The sequence below is a fragment of the Trachemys scripta genome, chromosome 15 (genome assembly GCF_013100865.1).
Source record: "Trachemys scripta elegans isolate TJP31775 chromosome 15, CAS_Tse_1.0, whole genome shotgun sequence".
Classification (NCBI taxonomy): Eukaryota; Metazoa; Chordata; order Testudines; family Emydidae; genus Trachemys; species Trachemys scripta.
Window position 1 is genome coordinate 12,561,318 of NC_048312.1, and position 19,539 is coordinate 12,580,856.

Genomic DNA, 19,539 nt, shown 5'->3' on the forward strand with positions numbered 1-19,539 from the left:
ACCAGAGCCTGACCATGGTTCATGTGTTTTTCAGGATGTTCAGTCATGGTGAGGGATATTAGCACATGAATAGGAGATCTTTCCTCTTTTGGTGGGTTCCTCCCCCCTTCTCTGAGAGAGAGACAACTGACTCTTCCTGGGATCTCATGCTGCTTCTCTTCATTTAATGCTTAATAAGGTTCAGTGCATAAAGTTTCCTTATGTCCCAAATGGAGGTGGAGCAAGCCCCTGTGTTTGAGGACAGCATGTCAGAAGAACAGCAAATAATTTTGTTTGGTTAAAATAATTATAATACTATTTAGCATTTATATCACTCCCCCCTTCCCTCCCCCAAGCTCTCAAGCACTGTAATGAGGCCAGTAAACATCATTTTATTAAAAAAGCAAGTGAGGTGCAGAGAGGCAAAACAATTTATTGAAGACCATACAGTGAATAAGCTTTAGAACAATAAATGGACCTCAGCGATCCTGACCCCCAGACCCATACCCTATCCATTGGGCCATGCTGTCCCCCTCAAGCAAAGGCAAAATAGAAGTGGGGAAAAAACAAACAAAACTCCACCCCAGAGCTGACACAAAGATAGGATCCCTAGGTCAGGATCCATTACGGGGTTCGATACTAATGGTCTCAAAATTGGGGGGTGGAATTCCCATCCAGATGTTGTACATAGGGTGCCAGATGTCCTGATTTTATAGGGACAGTCCTGATTTGGGGGGCTTTTTCTTATATAGGCACCTATTACCCCCATCCCGATTTTTCACACTTGCCCTCTGGTTACCCTAGTTGTACTGTTTAGTCAGCATTCAAATTTGGCCCATTATAAAGTCAAGTTGGAGATAGGACCAAGTTCACATCTCAAAGAAAGGGTCTTGGGCTGTTGTAGTGGAGGAGACGTAAAGATTGTCTGTTGTTCACAGCCTGAATGTTAAGTACGTTGTACCATAAGGAGCAGGTGCAGGGATCTGTGCCCAGCATATCTTTCTACTCCATTTCTGGGCTGTGAACAGCAGTTTATTCTACCACATTTATTTATTCTACCATTCATCTATCCTTCCCTACAGGGACACACACATTTCCTCTCTCTCCTCATCGTTACAGGGAGAAGAGAAGACAAACAGCGAATCTCACATAACAAGCAGCAAAAGATCACTGCAGGAAGGGAAACTTTCTGTATCATCTTTTCCTTTCCATGTTCCTGTCTAATGCGGAGTCCATTCATCTGTCCTGAGGCTCTCTCCACCTGTCTCCATCTTTCTCTAACATTCAACAACATAACTCCAAAGCAGAGCTACTCTAGTTATTGAGAGCGAAAACATGCATTAGTGAATTCGTCTAAGTGAAGTGCGCTGTTAAATAATAGTAAGTAGACTAATGAATGTAATGGTGAGCACACACGGACATTGTTGAAGTTAATGATCTGTTTGCATTACCACTTTGAAGTTAGCAGAATTGTAATATTGAGGAAACTGAAGTAACTTGGCTCTGAACGTCTAGAGCTGCATTTTTGCCATGAATCTTATAACACCCATTTATTTAAATACCCGGATCTTTATGAAATCTTTGTGAAAGACCATAGCAACGTACTAGCACGTTAGCAGGAGCAGCGCCAGGGTTTTTGGCGCTCTAGGCGGGGGTCCTTCCGTGCTCCCGGTCTTCGGGGCACTTTGGCGGCGGGTCCCGGAGTGAGTTAAGGACCCGCTGCAGAAATGCCGCCGAAGACCCGGAGCACGGAAGGACCCCCCGCTGCCGAATTGCCGCCCTGGGTCACCTAAATGGAAGCGCCGGCCCTGGATGTTAGACAGGACTATTTGCTTTGGGGCTTCATTCTGACTTCATTCAGCCCTCAGCAGGAAGTGGCGCGCAAGATGCACCATGTCAGGAGTAGCTCTAGGAGGTGATGCTAGCCACTCTACAGAGCAGTGGACAGTCCCTACCCCAAAGAGCTTCGCATAGGTCTACCCCGCAGCTGAAAGTTAGCCTCCCAGCCATGGTATTCAGACTCACGTTAGAGCACTAAAAATAGCTGTTTGGACATTGTATTGAGTGCTAGCCACTCCAGGGGAGACCGGGGAGGTGGGCTTGAACTCGGGTGGCTAGCCTGAGCCTCTGCCAGGGAATGGTCACACAGCTATTTTTAGTGTGCGAGCACGAGGCTCACTAGCAGGAGTCTCTCTACATGGGCTGGGAGGCTCTTTGCAAGCTGCAGTGCAGACACACCCTTACAATCTAAGTAGCCGAGACAAACACTGGTCAGGGGAAGGGGTAGAACGCACAGGAAGAGTTAATGTGCAAATGCCATGTTAGTTCCATAGGTTTTGTCTGTTTAATAGTGGCAGGGGGTCAGCTAACTGGAATGGGAAAGGAAGGGGGTGACAGGGACAGAGAGGGCAGAGGAAGAGAAGAATGAAAAGGCTGTTAGGAAGGAGGAGGTAGTTGGAGCAAACAGCCAGTCAGCACAAGGCACAGAAAGTCCAGTCAAAACTGTAAAAAGTTCCCCAAATGGTCAAAGGTCTTTGCTTTAGCTGCTTCTGCACCTACCTGCTCTCTGCAGTTTTAACCCAAAGTCACGTGAGAGTGGAGGTCACTGCCACCTAGGTCCTGGTGCCCCCAGAGTGTGTGTATGTGTGTTTGTGTGTGGGGGGGGGCTCTCCCCTACACAGTTCTGGGTCCAGAGGTTTGCTGGGGAGGGGAGGCCCTAACTCAGCACTATTCCCTCTCCCTCCCCCCAGTGCAGCAGTTTTTGCTTTGCTATATTACAGTAAGAGAATATGTACAACCTCAGTTAAATGCTCAAATGCTATGGGTTGTGAGTGCAGGACAAATACCTAGGCCTGGTCTACACCTAAAACTTAGGTTGACGTAGCTACGTTGCAGTTAAGCTGACCTAAGCCCCAGTGTACGCACTACTAGGTCGATGGAAGAAGAATTCTGTCAACTTAGCTGCTACCTCTTGAGGGGTTGGATTTATTACAGCAACAGAAAAACCCTTTCATTAATGTAGAGGAAGTGTCTACAGTGACATAGCTTAGACAGGAGAAGAATAAGGAGCTAAATTCTACTCACAGTGAAAACAGGTACAGCTGCTTTAGCCGCAATAGAGTTATGCCAGTTTACAGCACAGCCGAGCTAGCCCTCCTCCAGGGGTGCTTTCCCCAGCTATCCCCTTTTACTGCAACTAGCCAATGCAGTTTTTCCCCATCCTGCCAATAATCATTTAATTCTGTGTCTGGTAGTTTCTTGTTATGCCTCCAGCCAGTCGTTCATTGCCTCTCTCCTTCCAGGTAAACAAAAAGGGTCTGATGCACCAGGGTCTCACAAGCCCAGCAAAGGGTCAACAGTCCTAGGCTCATGCAGGGTCTTGACCCCTTTTCTCTAAAGTCCTCTTACCATCCCCTCTGCAGGGGATGGCAGGGGATCCCAGGCCCACCCAATCCTCTGGGTTTTAGCCCAGGGATCCTGTATGAAGCAGCTGAAACCAATTCCTCCCAATCCTTTGCGGCTTCCTTTCTTATCTCTCCTGTAGGCTTTTCGCAGACTCACAAGCTGATTCTCCCACTCTGAAAGTCCAGTTCCTGCGTATCTTCTTACCAGTCTGTGGCTAAAGAAGTCCTTTCTTAGGAAACCCTCCTCTCTCTAGCCGGTAGAGCAGCGCTTTGATCTGCAGTCTTTATATCCCCCCAGCTGTTACCAGTCCAGCAATTAGCCTCAGCTAAGGCAACAGCTAGTTCCCCAGCTAACCCCTTAGTGGCTGGAGTAGCATGGGGAATACACCCCATGTCAGGCCCATAGAGGGTTTTGGAGATTGATTAGTGTATAAGACTGTGAAGCATAGTAGATGTTCAATGAAAGATTAAGGATAAATTTTTCAATAATGTAAGTGCCACAGAGCCAGATTTTCACAGGTACTTTCGTGCCAAAAGATTCAGACAGGCACCTAGTGGGATTTTCAAAAACACCCAAGCAGGTTAGGCACCTAAGTCCCATTGTAATCATTGGGAGATAGGTGCTTAATTGGATTTTCAAAGGCCTTAGGCACCTATCTCCTTGTTGAAGTGCCTAAATATTTTCAAAATTCCCTAAATGACTTCGGGGGCAAAATTCCATTGATTTTCAATGATAATTAGGCTCTGAGTTGCCAATGTCTCTTTTGAAAATGGGATTTAGGTGCCCAAATCACGTAGACACTTTGAAAAAATTTACCCTAAATCTCTTCAATTAATTTGAAATTTTTTACTAACAGTCTCCTGTTGATCTGCCGATACTGTAACAAGGCAAAAGTACTCACCCCAAATTACATAGTATGAGAAAAATACATGCCACTGCTTACATTACTGATGTTGCTTTTATCTTTTCTTTAAAAGTATGCAATCTGAAAAACACATCCAGGAGTTTAGAAATGTAGATAGAAACCCCCTTTTCTTTTCCTCCCCCCCACCCAACACAAACACAAAATCTGTAGGGTGACTATTTTTGCCTGCCCACTTTGAGTGTCGGAGGAGGTACTCAGTGACTACTCAAAATATATATATTTATGTATGTGTGTTGGTATCTATATCTACATATCAAGTATCTTAACCACACTTGATTAAGTTCATGGAGTATAGGTCTATCAATGGGTATTAGCCAAGATGGCCAAGGACACAACCCCATGCTCCTAAACCCTCTGACTGCCAGAAGCTGGGTGTGGACAACGGGAGATGGATCACTCGATAATTGCCCTGTTCTGTTCACTTCCTCTGAAGTATCTGACGGTCACTGTCAGAAGACAAGATACTGGGCTAGATGGACCATTGGTCTGACTTCATATGGACATTCTTATGTTCTTACATCAACAGAGAGACTATGAGTGTTCTAGTCCACCTACAAATGTGACATGGAATAAGAAAATCATGTGATATACTTTCTAGTACTGAAAATTCTGCAATCAGAACATATCTGACAATGCTGTAAATGGTGGACAAAGTGGAAGAGAATCCAGCTCATCCTCCCATGCCCTATGTTGGCTCTTCTTTGAAAACATTTGGGGGAAAAAGTATGTATTTTGTCTATAAAGCAGAGTAAATAGATGTGCTGCAAAGTCACCCAAAGAGCTATTCTGTTGAGTAAGAACATGCCATTTTAGTATAGTTACTTTTCTGACTGTAACTGCAGTTCAGAAGACAAAGGGGTAAAGTCTGAAGCATATATACTTTTAGATCTTTTGTGCTTAGATAGATAGATAGATAAAGTGGGCTTTTGAAAATTGTAAACTCGCATCAACAAGACACTTCAACACACAATGCTTGTAAATAGACAAGTTAAAAAATGCTGCTTTACGTGTTCTACAGCTGAGAATATCTGGTGATGCACTTTTGGTTCATTGCTAATTGACTTGTTTCAATATAAATGTAAGTATAAATAAGAGGAACAACTATTAAAATAACAAGTGACAACTCGCTTGCATGACACATAAGCAGCGCTGGAATTTGTCAATAATAGCTACATGCATTAGCTATCAAGAGATCCATCCATTGTGCAAATGAAGCTCATCCATCCAACCTAGTATTTTGCACAGGTCTATTATTGGATACTCGTTCTAAAATCAACTGTGATTCATTTTTAGCTGATTTAAAGTTTCTTTCCAGCTACCAGTCAGAATTTAATTCAGATAAAGACTACTGCTTGGACAGACTCTACGGCTATGTCTAAACTACTGGCTATGTCAGCAAAACTTATGTCGCTCAGGGGTGTGAATATTCCACCCCTGAACTGGAAACCACTTGATCTTACTTGCAGCATGAACTAATAGCCACAACTTCCAACAACAAGGAGTCAGACTTTAAAATCTAACAGTAGCTGTTAAATGCAGTTGAAAGACAAACACATGAAGGAAATGCTGGTTTATTTTCACTAGTACAATACTCAGAAGACATTGCAATCTAAATTATTTGTCCCTAATTATTTCCAGTGTATTCAGAAAAGTGAAGTTGGAACTGTTATAATAAAATAATGATCAATACCTAGCTCTTATACAGCACTTTTCATTTACAGATTTCAAACTGCTTTACAAAGCAAGCCAGTATTATCTGTATTTTACAGATAGGGAAATTGAGGCACAGAGAGAGGAAGTGACTTGGCCAAAATCACTGAGCAGGCCAATGGCAGAATCAGGAATAGAACACAGGTCTTCTGAGTCCCCATCCAGTGCTCTGTCCACTAGGCCATGCTACCTCCCGTTTTATTTGATACCCTTCTCACTCTCGGCATGGCCATGCCGTATAACCCACAGCTATAACTGGCTCCTCATTGAGAGATCTAGCAAACCCCCAGCAATTGAATGGGCATCGGGACTAAACTCCTTTCTCATCCTTGTGGTTGTCCCTCCATCCTGTGGTTGAGGCACATTGCTGGCAAAGGGTAGAGAAGATTGCACTGTCCTGTCTCAGCCTGTAGGATGACTTTGCTTTTGACAGGTGTCATGCCCCTTTCACAAGTAACACAATCTCTCTTTTGAACAGAGCACGGAGGGGGGCTGTTTTAAAAAAAAAAAGCTTCCATTTTCATTTCCTAAAAATGAAAATTTTAATAACTGCATTATGTATGTGCTCATACACGCATGTAATCCAGGGCCCTAGGCAAAAATGGATTGAAAAATTTCTGTCAAATAGTTTTTCAATGGATAATTGGATTTTCAATTGAATAAGGTTTTTTTTTTTTCTGGAAAGTGTCTGCTTTCAGCAAAAAATTTCTGTAGAAAAATGGAGTGACAAAAAGCAAAACGTTTTTGGATTTTTGTCTCCAATATGAAAAATTTCAGGCAAACACCAACATTTTTCGGTTTAAACATACCAGTGCTGTGCCTCGTGGGAACTATAATGCAGGTGCTTCATGCCCCCATTCTCCTCTATGGAATATGTTTCCCAGCTGGGCTGTATCTCCCATGGCATATACATGAGGCACTGCAATGCTCATCAAGAGGGGAAGATCATGGTGCAACATGGGAGATGTAGTCTGGCCAAGGAGTCCAGGCCACGGAGGAGAATGGGGACATGCGCCACTGCAGTTGTCATTTCAGAATCTAAATTTCTGATTTTCAGCAGAAAGATTTTAGCTTTCGATTTTTCACTGAGAAGTCAAAATTTTCCATACAAACCCCACTCCCCAACCAACTCTACTACATACATAGTCACAGCATATTCATTGTACATAAATAAAGTAAAAGGGCAAATACATTATGAATGGCAGTTGCTCTAAACAGTGGTGCAAATACAGGGCTTAAAACCACTATCCTGCCAGCGTTCACAAGGAAGGGGAAGAGAAGAACAGTGAAGTACTGTAAAATCCTACCTGCTCCTGAACAGACAGAGGGAAGGGAAAAAACCCAGTCTCTGTGAGTATATTCTCCTAGGTTTATGTAATTTTTGCAAGGTGCTCAGTTACCATGGCAACAGGCATGAGACAGAAGAGATTATTTCTCTACTCAAGGAAAACTCCCATTAAAGGAACTGGCAATTTTGCCAGACTGCAGGGTTTGGCCCACATTTATTATTTTTGTCTTGAAGAGAACAGAATGCACAATAGATTACATTTCCGTGTGTGTTCAGGTGCAGCGCAGGGTGATAACCCTGCCTAGGAAAGAGATAAGGAGCAGTTTTAACGTGTGCTGCTGATTACACTGCTCCACAGCCAAAATGCTTCTGAAATAAATGTAGTCAAACTTTACTAATTCTGGGTCACTGAGAACGAAAATGATGCTTAAAATTGTTGATTGGCTCTAGTTTTCAAGATATGCTATTGGGTCAGTATATACGACCCTTGACTTGGGAATGGCGGAGGATAAGTGAGTTATAAAGGGAAGGAATCTCAATTTAAACCAGAATACATCTTTGACTGGATCTATGAATAAATCCATGACCGGGTTTGGACAGTACTTGCTTTTTAGGCAAAACAATGAATGATGCAATCTGAAGCTGGTATTGCGTCATACATGATATGAATTGCATCATGTTATTCCTAGAAGTCATGGAGGATGCAATCATAACGAAGCTTACATCACTCTGCTGAACAAATTGCCCTATATCAGCTCTAGAAATCATACAGTGTCATGCTCTCTTATTTGTCAGTGTTTGATTTTGCAAAGGGACACATTTCTGTTTAGCCAAAGTGAGCAGAGATGCCTCGTACTTGTGTGAACAGTGCAGATAACTTCTGCTATGTTTGTGGTAAAGTGACTTTTGCATCACAAAAGCGCAGTATAACCATTATGGTTAAGAAAGCCTATCCCCTTTATTTTGGCTGCAAAATTGGAGATCAGGACAAGAGGTGGGCCCCACGCATATGCTGCAACACTTGTGCAACAAATCTTTGCCAGTGGTTGAACAGGAAAAGGAAATCTATGCCTTTTGCTGTGCCAATGATTTGGAGAGAGCCAACAGATCATACCAGCAATTGTTACTTCTGCATGGTGCCTCCAGTTGGGAAAGGTGTGTCAAAGAAGAAAAAGTGGACTGTGCATTATCCAAACATTCCATCAGCTATATGCCCAGTACCCCACGGAGAAGGACTGCCGGTTCCTGATGCACCAGAATCATTCTCTCTTGAGTCAGACGAGGAAGAGGAAGAGGAAAAGGATGAAGCTTCGGGTCCTGAACGATCAATGTCACAGGACCCACATTTTCTCCCATCCTCCTCCTCTGAACCACACCTCATAACACAAGGTGAACTGAATGACCTTGTCAGGGATTTGGAACTACTCAAGAGTAAGGCAGAGCTGTTGGGCTCCAGACTACAGCAGTGGAATCTCCTGGCAGGTGATGTTAGGGTTTCCATGTTCCGTGACCGTCAAAAGGATCGTGTCCCATTCTTCTTCATGGAAGGTGATCTTGTAGCCTGCAACAACATTGATGGTGTGATGGCAGCCCTCAACATCGTTCACGATCCAGATGAGTGGAGACTGTTCATTGATTCATCGAAGACGAGTCTTAAAGCTGTTTTACTGCATAATGGCAATGTTTTGCCATCAATTCCAGTTGGTCATGCAGTCCATATGAAGGAAACCTATTACAACATGAAACAACTTTTGAGGTGCATAAACTATGACCAACATCAGTGGCACCTTTGTGGCCATTTGAAGGTTGTTGCTCTCTTGCTTGGTCTGCAGACTGGATACACAAAGTATTGCTGTTTTCTCTGCGAATGGGATAGTCATGCAAGAGATTCCCACTACATCAAGAAAGATTGGCCACTCCGACAGTCATTGGAGCCTGGGAGGAAAAGTGTTCAGCATCCACCACTTGTTGAATCAAGGAAGATTTTGTTACCACCCTTACACATCAAGCTGGGTCTGATGAAGAACTTTGTCAAGGCCATTGACAAAACACAAGCAGCTCTCAAGTATCTCCATGGAAAATTTCCAAGGTTAAGTGAAGCTAAGATAAAGGAAGGTGTCTTTGTTGGTCCTCAGATTCGTGAACTTCTTTGAGATGATGCATTTGACCATGCACTGCGTGGCAAGGAAAAGACGGCATGGAAAGCCTTCCAGTTAGTGGCAATAAATTTTCTCGGAAACAACAAGGCAGACAACTACAGGTTGTTAGTGGAAAACCTCCTCAAGGCATACAAAAGCCTTGGTTGCAATATGTCACTAAAGATACATTTTTTGCACTCTCATCTAGATTTTTTTCCACCGAACTGCGGAGCAGTGAGCGACGAGCACAGTGAGCGATTTCACCAGGACATTGTAACAATGGAGAAACACTATCAGGGCAAATGGAGCCCATCAATGCTTGCAGACTAGTGCTGGACAGTGACAAGAGATGCTCCATTTAATGAATACAAGAGACAAGCCAAGAAGCACCGAGTAGACACCGAATAGGACTAAACTATGTACATAATAGTTTTTTGCCTTTTGTTTCATAATAAATTTTAATTATATAACCCTTTTGCTGATTTTTAAAGTGTTACATAAACAGGACAGGTGAAATATTATCATGTAAAGCAACCATAAACACACGAAAAGACTTAGGTTTACAATTTATGATTAAAACTCTACTATCTACACAATATACACAGACATAAAATGTAAAAACTTAAATATCTTAGAAACAGTAGCCAATCAGTTGTTTTAATTGTCATATTTGAATTCAGCACATCAAAATACATAATAAATAGCACATTTTATCTCTGAAGCAGACGACTTCTCAAAAATTGTAAACCAGTGTTATGGCCTTGACCCAAAGCCCTCTGTGGTGAACAGAAAGACTCTTGTTAACGTCAGTTAAATTTGGATCACAGAGCACTGAAGTCAGACCTGAGGGGGGAAATATCAGTGAGGTATTAGAAGGGAGCATTACAATCCTTTGATAGATTACCATGATTTCATAATCACAGGGGGCAGGCAATGCATATTCCAGGACCACATGAAGCTCCTTCCCAAAGCACCCAGTTGCAGATGAATGAGCAGAGTATAAAGAGGCTTCCAGTCCTGCTTCTGGTTCCAGGTCATCCAGAATCTTCCCTGCTGCTCCTTTCCACATGAGGAGCAGCAGCAACAGGCAAGAGGAGTGTGCAAGGAGCAGATTAGAGAAATCTCCATTTCCAAAACAGTGAATGCCAGCTACAGACAAAGGAGCAAAAAGGACGCCAGGGCATCACAGGCCCCCCCACCTCACTAAACCTGCTCAGCAGAGCTACACTTTAGAATCTGCCTTAGAGAGATTACTTGACTTGCTTGGGCAAATATAGGAAATATGTGGCAGAGTCAGGAACTGTATCTGCATCTCCTGCATGTCAGGCCAGTGCTTTGATTACAAGACCATCCTTCTCTAATGGTGGAAGGAACGGGAAGATTGATTCTAATTTTGAAGTTGTCACTGGGTGTTATAAAATCATCGTGTTTTTATTTTATTCCAGAGAAAGCCTGGGCAGCTCACATTGTTCTGCTGGGGATAGATGTGCAAAGAACCTTTGGTTAAAAGACATATAACATATATCGCAGCAGTTCTCCAAAATGATTTTAAACCGACCCCCTCCTTGCTGCTTCTGATTTCTTAATAGTCACAGTCCTCCTGTTTCTGCAGCTCTGTCAGGAAATATCCTTTAGTGGATGAGTGTCACCACACAGTTCTTCCAGCACTGAGTGGCCATAGGAAGCAAATTCCCGTGGTTATACTCCAAATCCTGATGTCTATAGCATTTCAAACATAGTAAGCTTCATGTCAGGGGCTTGAGCCATCTGGCCAGCTTGTCAATTAATACACTTAGCCGCTGAAATTTGAGCAGTTGCAGATATTACTGAAATCACATCACTGTGAAAGAACAACTGAACAGCAGGAGAAGGCAGGGAAGGGAAAGCCTTAAAACATCCAGAAACTTTCTGAACACAGCATCTCAAAATGTGCAAAAAACTTTCTGAACATGGTAGGGTTACTGTAAGATTACGTCTACACTTACCTCCGGGTCCGGTGGCAGGCAATCGATGTTCTGGGATCGATCCCAGAAGTGCTCGCCGTCAACGCCGGTACTCCAGCTCGGCGAGAGGAGTACGTGGCATCGACGGGGGAGCCTCCCTGCCGCGCCTGGACCCGCGGTAAGTTCGGACTAAGGTACTTTGACTTCAGCTACGTTATTAACGTAGCTGAATTTGCGTACCTTAGTCCGAAGTGGGGGGGGTTAGTGTGGACCAGGCCTAAGTGAGAGAAGAATCCAGGCCCTTTAATTCAAAGTTAATGGGCCTGATTCTCCAGTATCCTGCAGTGCGAGCAGTCATTTAAACCAGTGCAAATCATTATTCTGATATAGTAGCATTTCACATTCACTTTGTACTAGTGTAAGTGGCTACGTACAGTGCAGGCAAATACAGAAATCAGGCCCAACAAGCATGGGTCAAATTCGGTTCTAATTTATATCGGTATAATGGAAGTCAAAGCCCAGCCCTGTGGCTTCATTTTCAGTGGGGTTTATGGATTTTGGTCTTCTTCCTTACGATAATACATGCATTAACAAAATAACATCTTGAACTTTAAAATGCAACGCGGAAGAAGCACAGAAAATTTGGACTAGTCTTTCCTCTTGATTGGTCCTTTGTTGTTTTGCAAGAGCCCTTTGCTATTTGAAAGAAATTTATGCTACTTGGGCTATATTCTCCTCCCATTTTTACTTCTGCAATCCTGTTTAAGTCAATTGGGTTGCAGTGGTATAACAAAGATGAAAATCTGGCCCAGTAACACAACGTTTTGATGGGTTTGGGGTTTAACGTCATTGAAATTCCAGTAGGATGATAACAGAATCTGTGTTCCTCAGAGAAGTACACTGAATCTGATCCAGTCTCTGATGATGAATTGGGATGTTAGCTTGGGACTGGGTAGGATCCAAATGGGGATAGGAATTCTAGGGTTATCCAAGACAATCTAGTTTTCCCACTTAGTTATGCTAAGATCTGACCCCGTTTCTGCTCAGTCATCCAGACATGTTAAAAGCAACCAGATAAGATAACTACATACTCAATACTGCAAACCAACTCTTGAAAACTGGAGTGACTCCTGAATAAAAGAGATTTGCTTGGCCCTAGCCACTTTGAAGCCAGAATGCTGACCTAAAGGAGCAGCAGAGGATTTTCCCGGACAGAGCTGTGGGTGGGGCAGAACACATGTTGTTCTACCTGATCCTTGGCTGGTGCAGTTGTCCATTATGTAGGAACCTGCATGGAACTTGGAGGGAGGAGCACAGGTTGCAGGAAGGAAGAGTTTGGAGGAGGCCCCAGGAAGACAGTTGTTATGCAAATAGCTGGAAAGCTAGTTGGTGTTGCACGACCTCGGGAAATAGTTTTCTTAATAAAGAGCCAGTTTAGTTTTAGAAACATTGACTCCCCAGATGTTATTACCCAGTATACAGTACATAAACACCTATGCCAGGGTTCATTTTGGCCACTGACCAACCAAGGACTGAGCAAAGCAGAAACTCTGCTTATGTCTGGCCCACAGCATTTCTGCTAAGGCAGACAAAGGAGTCTGGTGAGGACTTTGCCCTACAGCAGGGATCAGCAACCTTTGAGGGAAATCCGCTGGCGGGCTGGGATGGTTTTTTTACCTGCAGCTCCCACTGGCTGCGGTTCACCGTTTCAGGCCAATGGGGGCTTCAGGAAGTGGCGGCCAGGGCCGGCTCCAGGCAACAGTCTGGCAAGCAGGTGCTTGGGGCGGCCGCTCTGGAGAGGGGTGGCACGTCCAGGTATTCGGCGGCAATTCGCCGGACGGTCACTCACTCCCACTGGGAGCAAAGGACCTCCCGCCGAATTGCCGCCGCAGATCACGATCGTGGCTTTTTTTTTTTTTTGGGCTGCTTGGGGTGGCCAAAACCCTGGAGCCGGCCCTGGTGGCTGCCAGCACATCCCACAGCCTGCGCTGCTTCCCACAGCCCCCATTAGGCTCTTTTACCAAAGCTCTTTTAAGGCCCCTGTGTCATGGGTTGCCCCTTGAAGCCTGTGTTTCTCAGATTACAACCTTTTGTAGGGCAACATTAATTTTCCTTCATTTTATCTCTGGCTTGTGTGGATGTTTGTGCCGATTTTGCTGAGGCCTCAAGTCATTATGTGAACTGCTGCTGCACAAATAAGGTAGCAGCCACAGTGTAAATATTGCTGTAGTGAAATGCATTGTGACTAGATGCAACATGATCCCTATCAGCCCATGACAGTTAGTAAAAACAGGCAGTTTTCCAGAAGGGAAAATGCAAACCATTTAAATGTAATGCAGGGACTGAAATATTCCAACTACTTCCAAGAAAGTTGAAACACATTTAAAACGTACTCTTCGCATTTGAGGTTTATTTACACATGCCCAGCCCTGCACAGAAAATCAGTGGTAGGAACACACACACATTCACACTCCTACCTCTCTCTTTCTCAACATTTTACTTTATCATTACAAATGTACATGAACTTTCCACATAGGTGTTTAATCTTACTCAGAATTTGTAGTTGTTACCTTTAAAAGAGCCTTTTGTGTTGAGTCAACCTCTTCTCGTTATCTGTTTATTTTGTTCAAATTCCAAAAATGGTAAATCTACTCAATCCTGCTCTAAGGCTGTTTCTCCACTGAAAGGATTTTCCATACTTTACTTCTGCATGTCACTAATATCGGGTGAATCTGTTCTTTCACAAATCTGAGTTATCAGACATTTTTATAGACTTGGTTCTTCTAAATTAGTACAGAGTAGCCCCCACACCCTTCGTACTCAGCACTACTTCTAAGTGTTGCAAGACCTACATGTAACTCTTTCATTGCCACAGAGTACAAAAGTGAGAGGAGAATTTGGTCTATTTTCCCAGGTTATAAACTAGAGCCGCTCATAGTATTTACTTACAGCAGTGTTTTTCCCCCATTGGGGTATCTACATAGCACCAGTTCTCTGTTAGACTTTTTTGAGACCATTTCAGTGCTACAACAGTGTTAGGATTTTATGGTGAGTCTCGCAATATTTGGTGTTTTTCTTAAAGCCCCAGTTCCTAGAATCACGATATTTTGTGAGAATTTCAGCTTTCATGAATGAAGTGAGCTTCCAGCTCATGTGGTTGCAGAGAAAAGCTTGAAAACATGATCTGCGTGGAAATTAATGGTTCAAAATCCAGAAGGCAAAATAAGAAGAACCCAGCATTTATCATTTTTAAAAAGACTCATGAATTTTAAGCCAAGTTCATGATTTTTGAACACTTGGGGCTGGCAATACTGCTACAATCTCTGTGCTGCGGGTGAATGGGGAAGTCCTTCTACAGTGAAGTACTTTAGCAGGTACCTAGGCAGCACCAGGGTGTGTTTTGTACCACTCATCTGCTACATTAGGCAGCAAAGTTGTTAATTGGGGGCCCAGTCCTGTAGGCTTGACTCACATTGAGTATCACTTACTCCTCTGAGTAGTCCCATGGGCTTCGGTCCCTCCAGGTTAATGTGATGTGGGGGAGCTGCCCGTCCCACCCTCAGTGTCATACCAGCCTTGCGGATACAGCAGTCTCCTGGGCAGCCAATCCAGCAGCTCTCCCAAGCATTCTCTTTACAGAAGGAGTGAATGTGGCTAAAACAAGAGCTGAAAGATCACCAAGCACTGATGGATTCTTAAAGCATCATCAAGACCTTCTTCATGGCTTTGTAACTACTTTTACTCATTCTTTTTTAGATAATTCTTTGGGCCCCTGAGAGATCTTGTTTCCCTTCCTCAAGCAGGTACACCGGTGTGTTGCTGTGGTGGCTCGGGCAGGTTTGGTTACTGGTGATGATTTAAAAAAAATATATTTAACACTGGAGAACTTTTTCCAGGGGAAACCTCATGTATAAAACATGGCCTTTATGAAGTATCAGAGAGGTAGCCATGTTAGTCTGAATCTGTAAAAAGCAACAGAGGGTCCTGTGGCACCTTTAAGACTAACAGAAGTATTGGGAGCATAAGCTTTCGTGGGGAAGAACCTCACTTCTTCAGATGCCATCTGAAGAAGTGAGGTTCTTCCCCACGAAAGCTTATGCTCCCAATAAGCTCTGTGGCCTTTATGAAGGAGACCTAAGGGTTGGTATAGGATTCTTTGAAAATGGCAGTCTCAGTCAATGGTAGCTACCGACATGCTTAAAGCTAAGCATGTGCTTAAGTGATGTGTGGATTGAGGCCTAAACATTCCATCCTGTAGCTCTTATTCAGGCAAAACTCCCATTGATGTGACTGGCTGCGAAACCTGGAATACATTGAATCCCTTGGAAGTCAATATTTTCTGGCATACCGTGTTCAGTCCTGAAAAGTGCTGAGCGTTTTCAACGCCCATTAGCTTCAATGGGAACCCTTACTTCTGGCAGGCATAAAAACCCTCATAATTCCGGGCATAAAAAACAACTCTAGATATTGGGGGTTAGGAGGAAATTTCCTCTGGGGACAGATTATCCCATCATTGCCAATTGCTGGTTTCTTGCAGCCTTCTCTGAATCATATGGTACTGAGCAGCATTGAAGAGAGGATACAGGACTAGATGGACCCCAGGGTGGGGATTCTTATATGCTTTACAGGATCGAACCCTTCAAGTGCATTCTGTTGGCAAAAGGGGAAAACAATAGCTCAAGGAACCTGAGGAAATAAACCGTATATAATACTTCATACAGCTCTATATTACCTTCCTCTTCAGGCACGCACTCTAATTCACATTCATCTACCCAGCAGGTACTCTTTATGTCTTTTGAAACCTCAGTGTTTGGACCAGAAGTAAACAAGACTGAAAAAGGCAGAAGTCATCAAAAATATGCTGACACCACTGGCCCTACAGGCCACAACAATCCATCATATTCATTGTCTCAGTAAAATTGCCGGTGTAGACCGAATATAAATGCTGTAATATAAGTAGCAATAGCTGAACATGTGTGTAGGGTACTGGACATATTAGTGTCATAATCACATGATAAATAAAACCATATTACTGTACTGACTGTACTGCACCAAATTTGCTAATATAACCTTTCCCTACCTGAAAGCTACCGGGCCTAAGCAAATGTGCTTCCACTTGAAAGATAAAGCGAGGGAAAGAGCAGTGTGAGCTGATTTATAATGAATGTTCAGCCATGAAGTGAAAACAAAAGGGAATCTGGCAAGCAGGTAAACAAATGTTAAGACAAGTATAGGGAACCCTTTAGGAAGCCTCTGAAACTAGATGTAAAATGGCACAAGGGGGACTATTGCATTAGAGTCTGAAGCAGTTTAGAATCATGATGCTAACGGTACAAACGCTGCAGGCTGGAAGTAGACAAATGAGCTGAATTAGGGCCATTCTACACTAGCAAATTTCGCTGCTTTAAGTCTACTGGTATAGTTAAAGTGGCAAAACCCAACTAGCACAGATGTAGTTGTACCAATATAAAAAGTGCTTATACTGGTATAGTTTATTCTGGTTCAGAAAGAGGAATACATGTTTCTGGTATAAGGTATCTTCAAAGGGGCATAGCTGCATCCACACTAGGGTTTATAGGAGAATAAATGTATCAGTAAAAAATCCACACCACTAACCAATATTTTTATCCTGGTATTACTTTTCTAGCGTAGACCAGTGCTAGGTGACTTGCCTTCAAAGTCTTAGGCTACACTGATGGACAGTTCAGGCTACTCATCCAAATTTGATATGAAGGGAGACATCACCAGAACAGGGCTGGATCATGCTCCCATTAACTTCAGTGAAAGGAGGATTAGACTAATGTTAGGCAATCTGGAGATGTATAGATTAAACGAGGCTGTGTAGACAGACAGAAATTAGGTAACTATTCTTAGAGAGGAAGGAGTGTCTTGTGGTTAAAGGACTGGAGAGATTCTTTGGACCCAAGGGCTCAGTTCTTAGCTCTGCCACAGATTTCTCACGTGACTTTGAGCAAATCACTCTCTATCTCTGTGGCTGGGTTGCCCATCTATAAAACGGGGAGAATAATACTTCCTTTCTCCACCTCTTTGTCTGTCTAATCTATTTAGATGATGAACTCTTCAGAGTGAGGACTGTCTTTTACTATGTGTCTGTACAGCACTGTAGCACAGTGGTCTTGGGAGGCCTGCTACAATATATATATAAATAATAAAATATATCCTGGCAGCAGGGCTGGCTCTAGGTTTTTGCTGCCTCAAGCAAAAAAATTTTTGGCTGCCCCCCATCCCAGCTCTGGGCTCCCCCCCTTCCGCTCCAGCCCTGGGCTCTCCCCCCCACCCCACCCGCACTCCCTGCTGCCCCAGCCCTGGGCTTCCCCCCACCAGTGCTGACTCCGCCCGCTCCCCACTCGCCTCCAGCCGGTCCGGCTCTGGCAGAGTCGGGGTAAGCAGTGGGGCTCCTGGGCCGGCCTCAGCTCAGGGTCCCTCCAGCCGAGGCTCCCGCCTCCAGGACAGAGCCGGGGGACTGTCCGGCAGAGGGCTAAGGAGCCGGGGCGGGGCAGGGCAGCCCAGAGGGAGCGGAGCCCCGGAGAGCGGGATGTGGGCCCCGCACAGCAGTGCCCCGGGCACCGGTCCCCACTATGGCCCCGCTGCTGCTGCTCCTGGCCGCTCTGCCGCAATCCCTGTGTGGCTCGGGCCGCTTTGCCCAGCCCCAGCTGCAGCGCTGGGGGGCGGCCACCCTGCGGCACCTGCAGGCAACTCTGTGCACCCCGCGGGGAGGTCCCCAGCCCAAGTGTCCCGTGCTCGGAGCCCGCCTGGCCATAAGGTGCAGGCGCTGCTCCCTGACGCGAACAGCAGTGGCCCCAAGGCGGCCCCAGTGCAGGACGCGCTGCTGCTGCCAGGGCCAACTCTAGGCTTTTGCCGCCCCAAGCGAAAAAAAAAAAGGCTGGCTGGAATGCCGCCCCTGAAAATGTGCCGCCCTAAGCACATGCTTGGTTTGCTGATGCCTGGAGCCGGCGCTGCCTGGCAGATAGTTTATAAACATGTTAGGGCTTGATTCTCCACAAACTTGTGCTGATTTAAAATCAGTATAAACCCATTGTCTACCATTAAGTTAATCTTGATTTACCCAGTTTGTGAGAGCCCTATGCATGAATTTTGATAAGTAAAAAGCTATTGTTTAAGTACATCAGAAAGAAAAACAAGTATATATTTGTTTAAAGTGGATATTAGTTTCTAGAGGCTTGAACCACCCTTCTGAGAGACTATCACCACCTGAATGTGTATTTATAATGTTTGTGAATGAATATTGCTTATCCACTAGAGAACAGGGTTGTAGAGTAAATTAAGGTTTGAGCCTATCATAAAAATGCCTTCCAGAATCCCTAGGAAAAGACTGCTGCGCACGCGCGCGCACACACACACACATTTTAATATCTTTGCCATTATACATGATAGCTTTATTTTCAACCCAAAAGAAAGAGTAAATAAATGTACTATGGATGGAACTTATTGCCAGGCCTGTTTGATTATTTTACTGATTTGGAAATTAAGAGTTTCCAAACCCAGCAAAATCCTTTTATTTTTCTTTAATGATATTGACAAATGAACAAATGCATGTGACTTTGGGCCAGATCCTCAGCTGGTGTAAACTGGGATAGCTCCAACACTGGAGAGAGGCTGATTCATTCCAGCATAGGATCTGGCCCTTTATTTTTAAATAGTAGGATGAAAGTAGGAATTAGGATAACAGAGAAGTTCGGTTAGTGAAGAGGAGAATAATAAATAGTAATAAACAAACATGACTTCTTTTTATGCTCTTTGCTACACCTTCCCTGACTATGAGCCTAATCCAAAGCCCATTGAGATCAAGACAAAGAAGCCATTGACTTTAATAGGCTTTGACTCAAGTCCTACGTCACTGCTCGTATTTCATCCTTCACCCAGTGTCTCTAAATCCTTGGCCCCTTTTATAGTCTCCTGTTCCCATTGTCAGTTTCATGCATTCTCGTATCCCAATTCCAGTGCTTGGAATAGCCTTGCACAGTCAGCGAGCCATTCAACTTCAAATACTTCTTTAATACTCTCCAATTATTCGACAAGCTTCCCTATTGATCTCATCACTGATGATGCCACCACGTATTTGGCCATGTGACCTGTTGGCCTCTGTATTGTATTAATCTTGGCCAAGGC